Below are 16851 nucleotides of genomic sequence, written 5' to 3' on the forward strand. Positions count from 1 at the left end.
ATCGAACTGTTTCATCTTTAATCAGATTTTTTGGATTAGCGATTTTCAATATTTATTGGAGGTAAAACCTATCTATCATTATTACTGATTATCGATGTGTAATATTTATTGACGGTAAAACCTATCTAAGAACACACCCAGACACATAAAATACATTTGTGTGAAATTTTTAAAAAATCGGCCCAGCCGTTTCCGGGTCAATATAGATCAAACTCACATACACACTCACAAAGTGCTTATATATATATATATATATATATATATATATATATATATATATATAGTAAAATTGGTAATTATTAAAAACCTGAAGAGAGTGCTCAATACTATTGCAGAGCAAATATGTGTTTTATTTTTTTATTACCGTTTTATCTGTTCAGTTACATATGTTTTAGATGCTGGACCATGTTTACGATCCAGCAAGTTTCTGTAAGGTCTGACGAGGCTGCTGGATCGTAAACATAGTCCAGCATCCAAAACATATATATATACAAGTGGCTTGATTTGTAGAAGCAGAGCTGGCCTTGTGTTACACATGCGGCGCAACCATTGATAACAGAGTATAACAGGGTGGATTTATCCCCCTCATGCGAATACAACGACAGAGTCCATAATATTTATATATATATATATATATATATATATATATATATATATATATATATATATAAATAAATATATATATATATATATATATATATATATATATATAACCTTCAGAATGTGAGAGAATATATAATTATTTCCACAACCAAACAACGTCGTAGCTCACAGTTACCATGACAACCAACAAACTGGAAGTCCAACACTCGAGTTTCACCCTCATTTAGGCTTATCAGTTACACACATCCAAACTTGGGATTCAAAACCCGAGTCTCTTGCATATGAGGCAAGCACTCTGCCAACTTAGCAAACAATCCGCACACAAGAAAGTCTATTAGCTAACACAGATCAAGCAAATATTGGCAAAATCCGACAGTGGAATGAACTTACTTTGTCTCAAACAAGGGATGTAGTCATCGCAACCAGCTATAACCAAAGCCAGTGTCTCACAAGTAGGAATTTTTTATTCTCGCTAAGTATACTTTGCTCAGTTGTTAAATATTTTGTTCTTACATCGTTTTCTCATTTTGTCTACCAATTGTCGACTATTTTCAACTGTTTATGAAAACTTTCATGTAGCATATTGCGCACTAACTACGAACTGACACAATCTGGCTTTGTTTTAAAATCAAAATAAATCTTTTGTTGTCTTACAATTTTCAATCAATTACAAGGAAAATAATTGAGAAAAAAATATACACAATAATTATCCAGAAATTTAAAAATTTACAACAAACAACAAGAAATCTAATGAAATATTTATCAATTTTAAAAGAATCAAAATCGGAATTGGGAATCATAATCAGAATCGGAAATTTAGAACAGAATCGGGAAAAATTTTGGGATCGTCCCATCACTAATATATATATATATATATATATATATATATATATATATATATATATATATATATATTTATGTAATGCTTGGGCAGTTCCAACAAGAGAAAGAAATGTATATTTAAAAGAGTGTAGCCATCAACAATTGTGGGTTTTTCAGCCTTTTATCATTTTTTATTTTAAAATATTTTTATAACGCGTTTCAAACCTTGTTCAGCTCTCTTCAGTTATTTCTATATAAAGGTTTTTTAAGTGAAAGGTTGAAATGTTATTTTGGAGAACATTTTACATCTGATAACACTGAATGTTTTTTTCAGAGAAATACCAGTCTCAGACTTTCTGTCACCAATAGTCAGTGTGTTGTAAAGTCCAATCAGAGTTATGTTCATTTGGTGGGAAGGGGGCTTTTGATCCATTTGGTGAAGATTTTATGTTTTTTTATGACTTTCTTTCTTTTTTGATATATATGCACACACACGCACACACAATCACACACACATACATATACATACATACACACACACATACATATATGTATCTATATACACTTACACATACACGCGCATATGCATGTAGGCACATACACATGTATATACACAGAAATACATGCAGGAGCACACATATGTATACCCACCTACATATACACATGTACATACACGCATATATCCAACCAATCATATAAAAAAAAAAATATGCACACACACACACACACACACTAACATACCACACACATATTGGTTAAAGTTTCCTTTGTCTTTCCTCATTCAAAACACACATGCATACATGTACTCAGTCACCCAAACATAAGTACATACACACACACAAATAAGATGGAAAATAGGTAACAGATGGTATATATATACACACACACATGCACACACAATAATACACACACATACATATACATACACATACACACACATATATATACACATATGTATGTATGTACACACACATACACACGTAGGTACACACACACATGCATACACACATATGCATATATATAGAGACATATGCAGGGGCACACCCATACACACACGCTTACATCCACCAACCGCTATATGTACATACAAATATATACACCCACACATATATACACGCGCATACAGCCACCCACCCATATATATATATATATATATATATATATATATATATATATATATATACAGTCCTGGTCGAAATCATAAGACCATTTAAGAAAGTAAGCGTTTACGCATAATATCGAATTTTTAATCAAACAAATGGTTGAAACCATTGCTAAAAGGGAAAATATGATGGAAAAAATGAAATCTGCTTAATTCGAAATCTTTACCCTGATCTAATAATTATTTTTTAAAAAACAAACATTTTCACCTGGTCAAAAGATAAGACCACTGATAATTTATCTAACAAAAGGTAATTATAAATTACTAAAAAGGGTCTCAGTATTTAGTATAGCCTCCATTATTATGAATTACTTCAAAAATTCTCTTCGGCATGCTTGCGACTAAGTTTTTTATCAGTTGCGAAGGAATTTTATCCCATGTACTGAAAACCGAATCAGAAAGTTCCTTTATCGAATCATACTGGGTTCCATCCGTGAACACTTCTTTTGACATCCATCCCCAAAGATTTTCAATGGGATTGAGGTCCGGAGAACATGCTGGATGATCTAACAATTCTATATTATTTGAAGAAAAGTATTCTCGTGCTTGTCGAGAAGTGTGTATCACAGCGTTGTCTTGGTGGAAAATCCAATTTCTTCCACACAGACGTGGACCTTTAGTCCTGATAGAAGCATTTTCAAGCATTGAAATGTACTTCAATGATGTTTGCCGGCCTTTCACTACTTGCAACTTTAGGGTCCCAGCTGACGAGAAAGCACCTCAGATCATTAAACACCCTCCTCCACTATGCCGAGTTGAAAAAGTCTCTTTGGGCAAATTTTTATCATGCCAATAGTGTTGAAATCCATCTGGACCATCTAGATTAAACTTTTTCTCATCAGAGAAAATTATATTTTCCCACTTCTCTTTATCCCAAGTCTGGTATTTGGCGGCATATTTAAGTCAGTTAGTTTTGTGCTGTTCAAGAAGATGTGGTTTCTGCAGTCACTTTAAATGATTGAAACCCTTCATTTTCAGATGCCCTCTGATGGTTTTAGGACTACATTCTGTTGCTGTTTGGCTTTTCAATCGACTTGAGCTCATACTGGATTTTTTTTTTTTTAATTTCTTCTGATATGGCGATCCAGTGATGGGGTTATTTTTTTGGGTGAACCTGGACTTTTTTTGTGCCCATATTGATCTGGATTTCTTAAAAGATTTGTGATGACCGTTTTGCTACGATTCACTTTGTTTGCAATGGATCTATGGGAGAGTCCACCCCTATTAAGCTCCTTCCTCTCTCAAACTCTGATAATGGCTTTCCTTTTGCCATTTATAATTTAGTAAGATGTTTTTTATCCACTAACAAGTTGCTTTTAGTAACATAGAAAACTTTTCGTATTCATTTTTTCAAAACTAGCCGATTTTATTAAAGTGGTCTTATCATTTTGACCAAGTGAAAATGTTTGTTTTTAAAAAATAATTATTAGATCAGGGTTAAGGTTTCGAATGAAGCAGATTTCATTTTTTCCATCATATTTTCCTTTTTGGCAATGGTTTCAACCATTTGTTTGATTAAAAATTCAATATTATGCATAAACGCTTACTTTCTAAAGTGGTCTTATGATTCTGACAGGGACTGTATATATATATATATATATATATATATATATATATATATATATATATATATATATATATACACACACACATACACCCACCCACTCACATACCACAGACATATTGGTTAAGGTTTTCTTTGTCTAGAAAGATTTTCTTTTATTAGGTGTGGGCAGAGTGGTGTATTTTGTTTCTAATTGTTTGTTTAGTTTAGGGAAATGGTATTATTTTTAGTTTAGGGAAATGGTATTATTTTTAGTTTAGTGAAATGCTATTATACTGGATATGGATGCGCATGCCCATGAAAGTGTGCGCATGCTTTATTGTTTTGTTTTGTTTCGTGTGTGAGGGTTCACATTTGCGTAAGTATGCATGCATGTAAGTGTATTTTGTGTTTTGCCTATTTATGTGTATAATTATTGAGAGATGTTCAAAGCGGGGTTGAGCTTTGCTATGAAATTTTTTTCTTGTGTTAGTAAGTAGAAGTAGTTGTCAGTTTGGAAGATGGGCATTATCTCGAATTTGCCTCCACTGCGTGTGTGTATGTGCTGTGATACATGCAGGTGTCTATTTTCTGCGATTTTGGTGTTGGATCGATGTAGGGCTACTCTATTGCTTAGTTTTTTTGTGGCGCCTATGTAGGATTTATTGCATGCTGCACATTTTATTACATAGACCACATTTTTGGAGGTGCAATCTAGGTCTTTTTTATTTTTGAATGTTTGTATGGAGTCCATGAATATATATATATATATATATATATATATATATATATATATATATATATATATATATATATATTATATAAATTTAAAGGAGATTAGAACAATAGTCTAAAGAGCAGAGTGTATTTTAATGTAATAGTAATATTACTAATTTAATTAAAATACAGGAAAAGAAAAAGTGCTCGTTGTAATTTAGATATATAATAAGCTCGATCGGTAAATATCCTAGAGCTAATTTAATATTCAGTAATGTGATAGATAATTTAAAATTCAAATTAGAATTAAATTAAAAATCCGTTTCACAAGAAGGAACAACAACAAAGTCAATAATTTGTACGATCGTTTCGGAAACAACGTTTTTATTGTGATAGACATTTTTATTTTTAATTTAATTCTAATTTGAATTTTAAATTATCAATCACATTACTGAATATATATATTATATATATATATATATAAATAAAAGGACGATTAAAACCAATAATTTAATTTAAGAAAGCATGTATAAGCGCTTTATACATGCTTTATTAAATTAAATTATTCGTTTTAATCATCCTTTTTGGCACCTTAAATTTGTAAAAGGTCGCCCATTGCTCTTTATTTTCGCCAGTAATATTATTTCACTGCTATCGATTTTCTCCTGATGAGATGATAGCCGAAAAAGCTCTTCAGAGATATCCACTGATTTTCAAATATATATATATATATATATATATATATATATATATATATAGTCATCCACATACAGTACTGTTTCGGTGTTTCACAGCTCATCAGTGCAGCTAAACAAGCACTGCTGCTATGCGGCAATGAATTAACAATATTTCGACATTGTCCAAATACCTAAGCTCATATATATATATATATATATATATATATATATATATTTGGACGATGTCAAAACATCGTTAATTCATTACCCTCACAGCAGCATATAGCGTAATAGTGAGAAGCCTTGGCTGTCATTTGGGCGGTTGGGTTTCGATCCTGACTTGAGGCAGTTGCCTGTCTAGCCGCATTGATGAGCTGTGAAACAGCGAAGCAGTACTGTATGTTGATGACTATATATATATATATATATATATATATATATATATATATATATATATATATATTTGCTAATGGTAAACATTCAATGCTGGTGATTTGTACTTTCATTTTTGTATTGATTTTGTTTTATATATATTTTTTTTCTTTTCAAATTATTGTTTTTTTTTGTTTTGTTTTTTTGCTTGGAATTTATATAGTAGAAACTTGATAAAATAAATTTACAATATTCTTAGCAAAATATTCTAAAGCCTTTGTGGCTTAGTGGGGGATGCCCTTTTCTCTACCCTGCAACCTCTCTCCCACAGAAGAGACGTTGCGAGCCTATCCTTGTTTTATCGTTATTTCCATGGCAGTTGCTCGTCTGAACTCCAATCTCTGGTCCCCCCTCGCCAATCTTTCACGAAAAACACCCTGGCTGAATCCACTGTGAAAAATTTCCCCCACTCTATATCTGTGCCTAAATCAAAACGCGGATTCCATGAACAAAGCTTCTTTCTTAGAACTGCATGCCTGTGGAACTCTGTTCCGTATGCCTGCTTCCCTCCGGACTACAACTTGGATGTCTTCAAGTCCAACGTTAACAAATTCCTAATGAACCGCCCCCTTAAGTAAACACTTCATCAAATCTCCACACTAACGTAATGTACTTGCAATAACCCTTATCCCTGAGTGGCTTCCGGGCCTTGATAAGTGGTGATCACTGTGTAAAAAAAAAAAAGAAAAAAAAAAGCCTTCATAGAGTGAACAAGAGAAGAACTTAGGCACCTGGATCAGAAAATTAGGAAAGTAATAACCATGTTCAATGCGTTAGAACAAAAGAATGATATTGAACAACTCTACATGAACAGGAAAGAAGGGAGAAGAGGTCTGGTAAGTATATAAGATGGTGTGGATGACACATGGTAGCAAAGGTTACTGACAATATAAAAAAGACAGGAAGCAACGAAGCTGGAAACAAAAAGGCGAGAAAATAACAATGGGAGGAGAAGCAGTTACATGAACGATTTTTAAAACTGACTAGATCGGAAATGCATGAAAATACTTGGACATGGCAGGATCATGTCCCCAGCTAAATCTTAAAAACTACTTAAGACACACATACCATATGCTATTCCATGGTAAAAAGAGAGAACATTGTAATAATATGTATTATGTTAGGATCAACACGGACCGAATAACTAAATTAGTGCATGAAAAAAATGCTCTGTTCAATTCTTACTAACTGTTGTTCTAAAAACAACACTGGAATTAGGTCAAACAGTCAGTCAGCTGCTGGTGTATATAAATATATTTGTAGTCATCGACATACAGTCCTGTTTCGTTGTATTTCATCAGTGCCGCGGCGCGGCGCTAGACTAGCATCTCTCCCAAGCCACGGATTGAACCTAGAACCGTCGTGTTGACAGTCGGCAGTTCTCCCACTCGACTATATATATATATATTTTTTTTTTTTTTTCACCCAATTGTCAGTAAGAGAGAGATTGGAGGGCAAAAGAAGAGGTAAATTTATACAAACACCGTGACAGCGAATTAACCCTAACCCTAACCCTAAACCCTAACCCTAACCCTAACGCTGTCACGGTGTTTGTATAATAATACCAAAGAAGATTCTATCAGGTGTTTTTTTTTTTTTTTTTTTTTAATTTTATCTATTTCGCTACCCATGCCTCCGGGCAACGCCGGCTATTCCTGGTATGTTACTGGTTTTATTTTTCAGTTCATTTGCACTTCTCACCCCCCGGCGCAAGTTGCTTAACGAAAACAAAGTATCAACATATGTTTTGTTTTCGTCTAATAGATAAATTACTCGCAGGTCGTTATTTGAACATCAAAAGTTTTTACTTTTTGTTTATAACTGAGAGAGAACACATGGAAATATGCCGTGAACGAAATAAAAACAAAAAACAAAAAACAAAACAATGAACATATTTTATAAAAGTGTCTCTGTCTCTGTATCTGTTATCGATAACATTTTAAGGGAACACCACAAAAAATTAAAACTCAAAGACCTCCAGAGCACTGCTGAAACATCCACTCTGTCCGGTGAATTCGGATGGAGAGCACCAGCACCACAGTAGTACCGTCTCTCTGTACTGTTGCCAGCCCTATCGCGACTGATTGCTCATACAAACCTCGTCGTTTTCGTCGCTGCTACTATTATTCGCAAAGTAGTAATACTAATACTACTGGCATATATAAACCACACAGTAACTACATCATAAAAAATAGATGCTATTCTTCTTTTTCTTTTTTTATTACGGAATATAACTTATACAAGTCGGCTAATATTTCTATTGATTTAGCTATTCGTTTATTTAGGGTCAGTTATCTCGACCGAAATCCGACCATTCGGTTGTCATTTTACCCAAGAAATACGAGTCATTACTTTCAGCCTGGAGAGGCACTGTTAGCGTGGTTGTGTAGAGAGTCTTTGGTGAGGCAAAGGTTACGCAATCTCTTTCTTTGAATCCAATCCAGTAGCAAGAAATCAATTTGAAACAATGCTGGCTGGGTTGGGATGATGAGCAGAGAAAAATGATGTTATTTCTGAGTATTCCTTTTCGTAGAGACTAATTGGACAATGAATGCTCGAGGCACGTCTACCTTACTATTTTAATCCATGACTATATAGAGAAATGCCATATATGGTATAAGTCATGCAGTATCCCCGACGGAACCCGAACCCGGTACGCCAAGTTCAGTCTGCGGTTGTAACAACACTACGCTAGACTAGTATTACTCTATTCACAAAGAAACGAGAGTGAGAAAGAGGGACGAAGAGGAGTATAAGGAGGAGGTAGTAGAAGCCGTTATCAAGACTCATACCAGCTACCATCTCTACAAACGTTAGATGTTCTTTATTTCTTCCTTCTAAACACTCGCTCTCTCTTATCTTTCTTCAATCCATATTCCCCGTCTGTATATCATATTGAATGAAACACTACTAAAGGGAATTATACATCCATATTTTTTTAAATATAAATACATAACCATACACTGTCTACGAACGGATTACTTTTGGAAATCATATAATATATTTATTCACTGTGAATTTTTATCTATTCTATATGTGGATAATATCAATCTGAGGTTGCTTACAAAATGGGTCTTGCAAAAGGTGAGTGTTTAATGTTTACGTATATTAGTGAAGTAAGTTTTAACAAGAAAAAAAAAGACCCCTACATTCGGGGGTGGGGGAAATTCTGTTTTCTTGTTTTTTGTACCCCCCCTTTTTTTTCTTTATAAGAAAGAAAAAAACCGAATGTTTACGCTTGTCATTTTCCTCTTGCCCTTTGTCTGTCATCAACTCTCTCCCTTCCCCCCCCCCGCAAGTAATTAGTGCGTGTACTATAAGATATAAACGAATGTGCGTGAAAGTGTAATTTAAGCAAAAGTGATTTTCATTTAGATACGATATGGTTTTGTTATGAAGACTATTCAAACAATCCTAAAGATATTCCAATATACGAGATACTATGAGAAAAATAAATTAATACGATTTTATTATGGGCTGTTTTTGTGTTGTTGCACATTTTTTAGGTTTAACACCAGTATGATAAACATGAACATTTTCGTAAAAATGATCGTTGTTTTTTTTTTTTTGTTTTGTTTTTTTTTTTTTTACATGGTAGCTTTCTATTACGATTAACCACCAAATATTTATTCGAGGGAAATAGATTCCAGTTCTTTTTTTTTCTTTTTTTTTTTCCACATTAAATTTTTACGTTTATTTAAAGTTTTTATATCTACGTGATCCGATTTGAGCTACTTTATTCAATTTATCAATAAATAGTTAATTTAAATCCTTTAATTTATTTTGGTGTCCACTATCTACTCTACAATGCGTGATGGATTCGAAGCATTTGTCGAAGTGTCTGTTCTAAAAGTCAGGGTTCAGTTTCGTTAATATTCATTACTGCAAACTGGACCCTCACTTTTTTCCTCCTTTTTGATAGAAATTAAAAAAAATATCTTTATTAAAATGCGTCTAAAGTAATTATTGATTTAACTTTTAAACATAACCCTTTTATTTATGCAGCGATTATTAGCAATTTGAAACGATAATCCAATTTTCGATCTTTATGAGTAACCAATAACCATATTTTCTACCATTCATAAAAAAACATTAAAGTAGTCTAATTATCTTAATGTTTAAGTAAAAAAAAAAAAAAAAAAAAAAAAATCGGAATCGTGGTCATTACCACCGATTTATTATTTTGGTGTTAACGTATTTGTTTGAATTTCCGTTTCCTTGAAATAAGATCTACGAAACATCTGGATACGGCAACCACATATTCGTTAATTATAGTTAATTATGTTTATACCAAGAAATTAACATCTCTCCAACGCACCTGTTATTAGTACTATAATATGTACAAATAGTTTATTTTCAAGCCTGTAATGAAAAAAAAAAAAAAAAATTAATGAATCATATTTTGAGTATGCTACCGATTTTAATCGTTGTTTAATGCAATTAATAATTACGATGGATACATATTGTTCTAAAATAGTGACTACTTCTGGTTGTTATTACGGGCACAATCAGTGCTCGTTGCTTTCGTGTGATTTCTTGTTTTTTGTATTTTTTTTTTCTTGGTGTCAGTTGTATTTGCGTGTAAGTGACCGTAATGTCAATTTCATGTACTATAGTACGCGCTTTTTTCTCCTTTTCATTCATTTACGTACAAAAAGCAAACGTAGTATGCCCGTTAATACAATAAAACCATTGTCGAAAAAAAATTGTTCTTTTTAAGAAAATACATCATAATACTGAACTTTGGTTTATAAACTTAATTTCTAATCCGAAATTATTTTCTGTTCGCTAATTTTAATAGCTTACAATCTCTCTTCCGAATGTCAACCTCCGATGTAAACATCGCACCGCACCGGCCATCTTTTTTCTTTTTTTTTTTTTTTTTGTAAGTATGTACTTAAAAAAAAAATGGCCGCTTCTGTTCATGGCTGTGTGAAATTCGAATGTGATTTTTAAATCTTTAAATTCTGGATGGAATTAAAAATTTGTAACCTAATTTCATTATTATGTATTTTTGCTCTTAAACAAATGGAGAAAAAAGAAAAGCAATTTTGTATATTTGCGGCGTTGGCGTCATTATTATACCGAGTCGTTTTTAACTAATGTTGAAATTTTAAATGTGTTTGTCGTAGATAGGTTTATTAATATTGTTCGCGACAAAATGTTTCTTTAAACCCAATTATTAAAAGTAAGATTCTCTTTCGCACGACAAAGATGCGTCTGATAATAAATGGCTTCGTAGCAGTATCTAACTTGGCCCTCGTGGGGAGGTAAGTAAATTCGTCAGTCACAACTATTTTAAGCGTCTCTATATATCGTGTGCGTATCATTCTCGTCTGTAAGTAACTTTCATTTAGTTGTTAATCGAACATCTGAAAGAAAATATAAAGAAAACTATAACTGATTTAAAAAATCTTAAATACAAAAAAAAAAAAAATGAATAAAGTTTTTCCCAGCATTTAAAATTGACCTTGTATCTAACTTTGCTCTCGGGGGGGAGGTAAACAAATAGGAACTGTTTAGAATTATATAAGACCTTCGTCCGAGAAATGCTGGGTAAAAACAATTTAAGGCACTTTTGCAGTATGCGGACGGCGGCCATTGTTAAGGGGCGATAACTCTAATTTCTTAGTTAAATACTACGACAAATAAGTAGCAAGCAAAAAAAAAAAAAAAAAAAAAAAAAAAATTCCCGAACACAAAAATATTTGAAAACCAAAACATTTATTGTATAAAAATGTATCAATATATAATTGTAAAAACATTTAAAAGTCTGCGTAAGAAAATGTAATTTGGCACCTCTGCATGTCAATGCAATGACATGAGGCGAAATGTGTGTATTTTAGTTTCAAGAACCCCTAAAAGTGCGTGCAAACTAAAATTATATTTGGAGGACGTACACGAATGAGGTCCCTCTAGCGAAATACGTCGCGTCCGATATTGTACGCATGCATCACGTTTGGGGGAGCGCTTATTATTTTGCGTGGCCTCGTTTGTTTTTGTTTCTTGAACTTTGCGCTGTTCGGATTATTTTTTTATTTTTTTTTTTTTATTTTGGCCGGAGAAGCACTTGCGGCAATAAACAAAAATGTCCTCGGTGATTTTCCTCATATCGAAAAACATCACAAACAACGCCCTCCCGTCTCCATGTTAAGAATGGCTTTCTAAATAATAACGCCATTATTTCTTGCACAGAAAAATTCAATTTGGCTTGAACTTTGCGACGTGCAGAAAAAAAAACTTCTACAGTATCACTGTAAATGGAGACGCCATTTTTTCGCGCTCCTGTTGTTACAATCCGAGGGAGAAATCAGTATTTTAAACTAATGCCGAAGTTAGAAATAAATAACAAAATAAATTAAACTAGATATTAAAACCAAAATATTTACTGTATAAAAATTTATCAAAATATAATTGTAAAGTTTTTACAATTATATTTTCATAAATTTAACGCAAACTTTTCAATAAATTTTTTACTAAAAACATTTATTGAAAAGTTTGCGTAAGAAAATATAATTTTAATAAAATTTTGTAACGAAAGCAACATTGGAATTTTATAAAATAGTTTTTTTTTGTTTTTTTCGAACAAATAAATAATTTTAATGAAACATTTTTTAATTAAAGCAATTAAATTTTAAATTAAAGGGTCAACAACAAATTAATTGAAATGAAACCGAAAAACCATTATCTAATTTATTTTATTATTTTTTTTTTCATGCTTCGATCATAAATTAAAATACTGATTTCTCCCTCTGATTTTAACAACAGGTGCGAGAAAAAATGGCGTCTCCATTTTCGGCGATAAATTGTACAAGTGCCAAAAAAAAAACAAAATAAAAAAAAAAAACATAAAATAATCCGAACAGCGCAAAGTTCAAGCCAAAATAAACAAACAAACAAAAAACGAGGCCACACACGCAAAATAATAAGCGCTCCCTCGAACGTGATGGCGATGCCTACAACATCGGGGCCAATGCGTATTTCGATAGAGGGGCTTCGCCTCGGCCTCACTCGTGTACGTCAGCCACCTCTATAAATGTTTCATGTTTTTAAAATTATACTTTGCTACATTTTTATACAGCCTTACTAAACAAAATTCTGAAAACGATCTGTAAATGTTTCATTTTTTTATTTTTTTATCATATTTATTATTTTCAGTTATGAATCACTAATTGAAAAGAAATTATATTAATACTTTAAAATTATAGGCAAATGTGTATTTCAGTGGCGTAAATTATAGGTACTCCTTGGGAGTTGAATTCCATGGCGATGATGAGCTGAAAAATTTAATAGGTAAATGTCTACAACAGAACATCGACCAATAAAATTTGGTTTTCAACGACAACGAATATGATATTCAAACCAGTCGCAAATTTACCCTTTGCATGGTATTAACCCCTGAACCCTCGCACTATTTTGTGCCAACTCACCACCATCGGTTATGCTATTCTTACATAATGCGTTCGCGTATGGACGCGCGTAGTAAGATGACTTGTCACATCGTGGAAGAATTTTTTAGCAGACATTTAAAATAACAAGAAAGTTTTCAAATAGAAAAATGTGGTTCATTTTTCTGTGTTACGTAGTTTTTGATGCTTTTTAATTGATCTAAAAAATTAAGATTTCACAATCGGTCTACAAAAGCATTTTTATTTTTAGTTTAATTTGTTTTGGAAGGGGGGGGTAAATTAAAACTTGTAGAATATTTACATTTGACAAAAGTTTGCTTTCCTTGACATATCGAAGGCCTTCGATAAGATAAAGTATGGCATAAGGGCCTACTTCACAAGATTTCCAGCTACGGTATTACTGGAAATGTTTTCTCAACCATTAAATCATTTCTCTCTCATAGGTTCATAAGAGTAGTGGTTGATGGGCAGAAATCAAAGGCCCACAGTATTAATGCTGGAATCCCTCAGAGGTCCATCCTGGGCCCAACTCTATTCCTGATCTACATCAATGATCTCACAAAACACATACTTAAATCATTCGTTGACATCTATGCTGATGACACGACCATCTATGGTAGCACATCTAAGACTGTAAACGACCAAGTTCTCTCTAATTCTCTCTCCTCTGATCTTGAGCATGTGGTACAATGGGGGAAGGAGTGGCTGGTTACTTTTAATGCATCCAAAACCAAGCTTCTATCTTTACATCATCAACGCTCTGATTCCCATCTGGCATCAATTGAAATGGGTGGCTCTCGTCTTGGGGAGGCTCCATGTTTTGACAAGCTTCTGGGTTTGACCTTTACTCCTGATCTGAAATGGAACACGTACATCAAATCTGTTGCCAGGGACGCTGGGAAAATGGTGGGATCCTTCTACCGCTCCAGAAGATATCTTACTACTGATGCAATTCTCTATCTGTATAAAAGCCAAGTACGTCCAAAGATGGAGTACTGCTGCCACATCTGGGCAGGAGCTGCTAAAAACAGCCTATCCTGTCTTGACAGAGTACAAAATAGACTTCTTGGTTTAGTGGGGGATGCCCTTTTCTCTTCCCTGCAACCTCTCTCCCACAGTTGCGAGCCTGTCTTTGTTTTATCGTTATTTCCATGGCAGGTGCTCATCTGAGCTCCAATCCCCCCCCCCTCGCCAATCTTTCACGAGAAACACCTGTCTGGCTGAAACTACTGTCAATAATTTTCCCCACTCTTTATCTGTGCCTAAATCCAAACGTAGATTCCATGATCAAAGCTTCTTTCTTAGAACAGCACGCCAGTGGAACTCTCTGCCGCTTGCCTGTTTCCCACCTGACTACAACTTGGACGTCTTCAAGTCCAACATAAACAAACTCCTGACAAACCGCCCCCTTAAGACACTCTATCAAAACCTCCAATACTAATGATTACTACAATACTATTTCATTGATTACTGTACACGCAATAACCCTTATCCCTGAGTGGCCTTCGGGCCTTGATAAGTGGTGACCCCCATGTAAAAAAAAAAGGTGCTTCTTCAGTTTAATTTACCGTTTTTCCGTAAGTAACGCGCCGACGTACCGAGCAGAAGAACTATTTAATTTTTCGCAAAAATTCTGTTTACATTGGGGGGTAGGGCGGTGGAGGGGCAGGGGGGGACGGGTGGTGTCCCTCCTGCTGACACAGGTTTGAATATCAGATTCGTTGTCAGCGACCCCGAAAACTTGTAAGAAACCAAATTTTATTGGTCAGTGTTCTGTTGTAGTTAAAGTAAACAATTTACCCATTAAATTTTTCTGCTCTGGTTGTCATGGAACTCAACGCCCAAGGAGTACAAAATTATATTCTGATACATGTTTTATTCAATAAATGTTTCTATTTTCATATTTTTGTGTTATTTATTTCGTTATATATTTTTTCATTATCGTAAACACGTGTTTATATTTGAGGTTGTTCACATAATGGTCGGTAACTCGTCTCTGTTAATATGCCACTGTCATGTAGAAGTGCCTATAATTTTAAAACAATTTTGTAATGAAAGCAACATTTGGATTTTATAAAGTAATTTTTTGTTTGTTACTTGTACAGTTTAATCAAGACATTAAAAAATGAAAATATCGCGAAAAGGTTATATTGTACGTATCCGCTTTGAACTGAAGATCTCCGAGAAAATTCACTTAATTTGATCGAACATTTTTTTTTTTTTTTTTTTTTTTTTTTTTTTTTACAGCGGAAAAACACGTTTTTATGAGAGCGCGTTGAAGGCCGACATCTTAGATTTTTTGTAAATTTGTTTGAATTTTAGAAACACCACGGGGAGATAACTCAAGTTAAAGCGCCGACACTCCCTCCCCATCTTTAATACTAACTTTTCTTCCTAAAAGTCGAACCTTTTGCTCGGTATCATAACAAATTGTTTTTGTTTTTTTTGTTTTGTTTTTTTTGTTTTGTTTTTTTTTCGCTGTAAAAAAAAAAAAAAAAAAAAAAACTTGATGAAATTAGTGATTTTTTTTTTTTTTTTTTTTTTTTTCGGAGAACTTCATTCCATAACGGATACATACAATTTAAACTTTTTTCGATATTTTCATTTTTTAATGTCTTGATTAAACTGTACCAGTACCAAAGATTAGTGCTTCTACAGAATTTGTATCAAACTTTTTTTCTTCTTCTTTAAACCCTAAACATAAACTAAGTTTTAGGTTTGTTTCAGTTCAAATTCTGTAGAAAAACACTAACCTAGAACGAACAGGTTCTGCACTTTAAATCATTGTAAGAAAAAAATGTCAACAAATTTTACAGCTTTGGCACAATCTCTGTCCTATTAATTAGATGTTCAAGCACGGTTCATTTCATTCTTGCATTATTCATCACTTTCACTTCAGCAGTCACCACAATACCACATTTATTCTATGGAACTGCCTGCACTGCTAAAAATACTCTCAATGATTTAAAATATAATTTAATTAGAAAAAGATGGAGAGTTATGTGGGGGGGGGGCAGCAGAGTAGTAAAACCCATCCACTCCGTTTTTTAAAAGTAGATTGTTCCTGTTTTTTAATTTAAGAACTAAAAACAAGCAGGTCTTACTCTTAAGTAGGACTTGAACGGGTGCAAAAAATAATTAGACAGTGGTGTCTTTTGAAAATAAGTGGAAAGTGGGCAAAAAAAAAATAAAATGACGAGTTTTTCACTCTACTAAGAGGCGACCTTAATCTGGGTGGGTTTCAAAAGAACTCCGAATCGCGTACGCCATGATCATGCAGGAAACACGTACTCGTTTCTTCTCACTTTGATCTTAACCCAGGCGGCCGAATGTGTCAGTTCGCAAATTTTCATTAAATTAAACCTTGTTGTCTCCCCCCCCTTTTTTTTACACCCATCTTCCACCCGCCCCCGTCTCCATGACGGCATTGTTAACGTCCGTTTTTAATATAGAGTGAATCCCGATCCTCAAAATGGCCTACTCTTG

At 33.5% G+C, this 16851-nt stretch overlaps 1 protein-coding gene across 2 annotated transcripts in view; it reads left to right on the forward strand.

Moving 5' to 3' along the window:
- Positions 1-8092: 8092 nt before the first annotated feature.
- Positions 8093-16851, forward strand: part of LOC145294803 (beta-hexosaminidase subunit beta-like) — a 215620-nt gene continuing 206861 nt past the window's right edge. The window contains exon 1 of one of the 2 annotated variants that reach the window (XM_080141413.1): positions 8093-9040. The gene's annotated coding sequence lies outside the window, so the exon portion shown is untranslated. The remainder of the gene's footprint in view (positions 9041-16851) is intronic. The other variant, XM_080141414.1, reaches the window with a different exon arrangement.

The sequence above is a fragment of the Euprymna scolopes genome, chromosome 2 (genome assembly GCF_053919585.1).
Source record: "Euprymna scolopes isolate OS-2025 chromosome 2, ASM5391958v1, whole genome shotgun sequence".
Classification (NCBI taxonomy): Eukaryota; Metazoa; Mollusca; class Cephalopoda; order Sepiida; family Sepiolidae; genus Euprymna; species Euprymna scolopes.